The sequence below is a fragment of the Lichenostomus cassidix genome, chromosome 8 (assembly GCF_008360975.1).
Source record: "Lichenostomus cassidix isolate B80296 chromosome 8, HeHo_3.0, whole genome shotgun sequence".
Lineage (NCBI taxonomy): Eukaryota > Metazoa > Chordata > Aves > Passeriformes > Meliphagidae > Lichenostomus > Lichenostomus cassidix.
The window spans coordinates 2594961-2600221 of NC_139489.1; positions in this window are offsets into that span (position 1 = coordinate 2594961).

Sequence of the window (5261 nt, forward strand, 5' to 3'; positions counted from 1 at the left end):
AGAGGAGTTTGTGATACTGTGTCAGGAGAAGAAATAATCCCCAAAGTGGCATGTTGAAGTTTTGGAAGGTTTATAAATCAAGAGAACTCAGACCATCAATAAACCCGCAACCAACGAAAAAATTTGGAAAAATTCCCTCTGAGCTGGTTCTGCTTACGGACATTTGGCGAACTCCCTTTTTGCGGCACTTCAAGCCACCCGAGGCAGGGATCTGAGGTTGCCGGTGGTCTGTGTCCCCTGAGGGAAGGACAATGACATGGCCGGGGCTCATGGGGTGGCCGGACACCCGCCTGGGCCATGGAAAAGCACGGCGTTACCAAAGACTATTTATTATTAAGGAAAATGCTTTCATCTGTTGATGGCACCCAGAAACAATGAGCAGGAACACGAAGCAACGGGTGGGTGAGAGGGACGGCGAAGGGAAACCGGGAATTATTTCAGCTGGAAACTGGATGAAATGCTGGGAGGAGGGGGATTATTTTGCTCATTAGTTTAAAAACTCCCCATGCCGAGGTTTACAGCATTTGAGTGACCATCCCTACCGCAGCGTGCAGAAATACACAGATATTGCCTTAGTGTCCATCAGCCCCTGATAAATGAGCTCCATGATAAGGGATGTGATAAAGCTCTGCTAAGGATGACAAGATGATGATCCCTCTCCTATGAACTACACGAAAAAAATTTATCTCCAACTCTTCCTCTATCCTTCTTCCCTTTATAGCCTCCTCCAAAAGAGGAGTCCCTGCACCCCTTGGGAGCCCCAGCAACACCCAGAGACTACAGCTGGACACCCATCACTGGGTGCCACCACATTTGGGACTGTAAGGTAATATAAAATAAAGGAATAATGTTGACTGCTTTGTCTTCCATGGTTTTGAAATGCCGAAACCTCTGTCTCCAAACTCGACTCCCGCCGCCGGGCCCACTTCTTGCAAAACAAAGAAATCTGTTTAGGCTCCAGGAAATCCCACGTGTTACTGCAACTAATTTGAGCCCAACTGCATTTGTGGTATTGTCAGGTCTTTAGGACGATCCCATGCCCATTCCCAATGTAGAAAAAACCTGTGTGCTTAATTATCTCCTTTAATAATTCCATGGTATGTGATTTATTAAACAGGCCCCTTATTTGTAAACAAAATCAGAGGCACAAATGTGCGGCGATAGTCGCACTTCCTGGCGAAATAAGAGGCAGACAAAGAGCCCTAATGATGCACCAAAAATGCTCACCAAAAGTGTACTCTTTAAAAAGATCACCAATTTAATGCTTTTTGTATTTCATTTATCAGCCATGTAGTCATCATTCCCCTCCCTACCACCATCTGTACACACTTTCCCAATAGACCATCACAGCTGTCCCGTTTCTCACACAAACAGTACCTTTTATATGCTTCCCAACTGTTTTTAATAACTGTTCTGTGCACAGCACTGTACTTCCTTTGTTTTCTTTTTTCCCCCCTTTAAAAAAAAAAATATGAAAAAAGAGATATAAGCCAAACAAACAGGTCATCGTCGCAATCAGTGTAGGAAGGCAATTAAAATGTTAAAAGCCTCCATGGCCACTGACCCATCCTCCAGCCATGCCAGCAGCCCCAGCACAGAGCTGGAAAGTTCCCTGGAGAAGTTGCTATGGTAGACGAAACTTGTTAAAAAAAACGATGTACGTGAACAAGACTGTCTGAGAAATCCTTCACCCTTTTTAATGAGGAAATATTATTAATATCAAATACCGCTTCTGCAAACAGAGAAAGTTTTTTGAGGCTTTCAAAGTCCATTTATCAGCTCCAAGGCATCGCTGCCCTGTATTTTGGACCCGTGTGGACAGAAACTTCCCGTTTTCTTTTCAAACTTTGACTCATTTCACTCTTTCCAAATGCCCTGTGTATCCCGACTTTGCATCGCGGGTGCTTCAGCCTTCCTTTGGGCTACTCCTGGAATTGATGGAACCCTGAGCCAGGATGAACTGCACAAACTCATCAAGAAGGCACCGTGCAGCCAAGGTAACTCAGCCCCAAGCCCTGGGCAAACAAAGCCGCTTGCAAAGGGCAAAACTGGGAAGAGATCCAGCCAGGAACGGGGAGAAAAGCAACAATTCCTTAGCAATCCATCTCGTGGAAACCTACCCTACCAACAGGACACTCAGGAATGAAAACCCTGTATTTGCTTTTGTCCGGGGCCATGTCCACAGCATCCTTCAGCAGGCTGCAGGGAGATAGGAGCACACAAACAGTCCTTCCCTCTGCACTGTACGGGACCACAGCAGGTAACCCCCCTCTGGGGTGGGACAGGGACCTTGCTCATACCATCCTCACCCCACAGACAGACAGCTGCACACCCTGGGGCCGCTCTGCATGAGACACACCTCACTCTTGCAGGGGAGAGTTTATTACTAAAGACCACGCACATGGAAAACAACTGGTCCGCTCAGTTCTCACCATGATTTTACCCTCCAGCTTTTGACTGAAAATGAAACAATGCCCATGTTTAAAGTGGGAGTTGAACACATTATTTTGCCTATGAATCATGCTCATATATCTAGGTTAGAAAGAACAGACAACTTGAAGATGCACTTCTGAGACACAAGTGTGCATCCCCAAACAAGCACCGAGCTCCGTGACCGAGTGTTTGTAACTGCATTTTGGGAAGAACCTTGATCAGAGCTGTTGAAGCTTATGCCCTTCTCTAAGGGAAAAAAAAAATAAATTCTTGGCCACAAAAATCCCACTTTTAACCGACTGCTGCGTGTTTTTTCCCAACTTTTCCAGCAATACCCAACCTCTGCCTACAAGAGTTCAGCTGCTACCAAGGCAGGTGCTGCCCCAGCCAGGCAAAGTGCTTGTGAAACTTTCAAATAAAATTATGCAGGATTTTCTCGTTAGATAAGCAACAACTACTTTTCCCTTTTTGACACAAAACCAAACATAAATAGGTTTGTTGGCTATTTTTAATGAAGTCCTTGTGGCGTCAGGAAAAGTCCTCATCACCACACAATAAAAGCCTTGCAGTGGCTATCCTCCCTAAAAGCATCCCAACAATAGCTGGGCTTGAGAAAAGCATCCCGATACAAAGAATTCATTCTTCTGATTTACTTGAAACTACTTGGCCTTGAAAGAAAAAACACAAAAACAACCAAACCTGAATTAAATTTAAATTTTACCCTACGTTTCCAGCATCACTCAGGAATTCGGCCGTTTTCCTCTATGTTAAATTAAAACCTTATTAGGTAAAAAGATCAGACAAATTTCAAGTGAATACCCTTAGGATGAAATTTGACTGACAATGTATTTTTGCTTTAAAATCTTCAAACTGAGTGTTTATCTTGACAACAAACAGCAACTATCTAACTTGTCTTTTGATACCCTTACAGGGGCGCATCCCTGTTCATTTAGTGCATTACAAGGTATTTTAAACACAAAAATGGTGACTTAACCAGACACAACATTTAGTACAAAGCTCAGGCAGCTCATTATCTGCCCCTCACGCACAAGATTAAAGCGGTAGATGCAGAAAAACACAACATGAATGAGGCTGTCCCAACACTTTGCATTTAGTTCTTCACCCCTTCTTTCTCCTGAAGCCTTCGACAGACTGTGCAGAGAGCCTAGATTAGCCCCAAAAACTTTCCCCTTGCCAGGGGCTTTCCAGAGTTTAGCTGTAAGGAGATGCCTCCCTATGAAATACTCCTCACGAGTTTGTAAACGCATTTTGTATTAACAACGATCCTGTATGGTGAATTTCCTGGGGTGAAGAGCACTCTTGCTACTTAGAACGATGGAAATGTTTGGGTTGGAAAAAATCTTTAAGAACACCGAGTCCAGCCTTACTGAAAGCAGGGTGACTGGCTGGGATGGGAAGAGAGATGTACAGCACAGAGACCAGTACAAAGCAGGTTTAGACTTTGTTTAGATACTGATGCTATGGGCATATTATGGCTATGAAAAATGGATTAAACCAGGGAGCAGAAACAACAGTAGCTACCTCTCTGCGGCCAGGGCTCAGTGACGTGGTGGCAGGTCTGGACGACATGCTGTCACCTGCAGCTCTGATGGGTGAATGCCACGCTGGTTTTACAACTGTGGAAGGTGTGTTCCACCCCACGGGCACCTCTGTGTGCCACCATCCAGCTCCCCACAGTCACAGCAAGAGCTGGGCATGGACAAAACCTCCCAATGCACCAAGTGAGCGAGATCAGCAGGGAGAAACCCACTCACCAATCCCTCCAGGTAACACCAGGGGCTTCCCTCTGCACCCTGAGGGTGTCCTGCTGGAGGACACCTCAGTGATACACCCTGTGATGCTTTTAAACCACCTTTTCACATCATAACAACATCCAGAGCCCCAGCAAGTTTTCTCTCATTGACCAAACAACCACCAGGTACTGAACTCACATGACTCTCTCCAGCACAGCCTGTTCACCTGGCCAAATAACCCCACTTTGGACACCCACCAACCCCATGATAATTCTGTGCTTCACTACTGATATATCTCACCCCAAAACATGAACATGCTGAAACATCCAATCATGTTCTGGCACGCATGCCAAAAAAAAAAGCCCATGGCAACAAAGACGACAGCTTGCCAATGGCAGCTGCTGCACGCACACACAAAATTAAACTATATTCTTCTGAAAAGGGATATTATTATGGCATTTGTTTCCCCTCACCCTCACCCATTCCCTCCCAAAATAAAAGGGGAAATATCAACACATCTCAAACATTAGGAGAGATGGATTTTTAAAAAAAAAATTTTAAAAAATGAGGGATGGGATGGAGAATGCAGGGTTTAACAGGAGATCCAACTTGGATCGGGGCTGGATCCATGAAGCCGCCCTGAAATATTGGCTCACCTACGGGAGTTGCATGGCACGAGCAAGTAAAACATATTTGGGGAGGCCTGAGGATGCTGAATTGCCTCAAGTTTGGTCAAGCCATCCCTCGGTTATAACACAAATCTGCAAACACACTTCTGTGCATTACAAAGCATCTGATGACACCCATCCCTGCTTCCTTCCCCTGGTGTGGACTTGCCGAGTGCCTCCCGAGCTGCGATGCAATGCACAAGAGAGCTGTCTCCTCACTGTGAAGATAAATATCATATTGGACCTCTGACATCATGTATTCTCCAAGTAATTATTTTTGATATCATAAGAGTTGTACAGGGTGCACAATAAAATTAAAAAGTAGAAAGCAAGGTTAATAAGATTATCGTGTTGGTATAATAGGTAATGCATTTTGCAGTATATCCTTAAATCTGCCCTCTCCAAG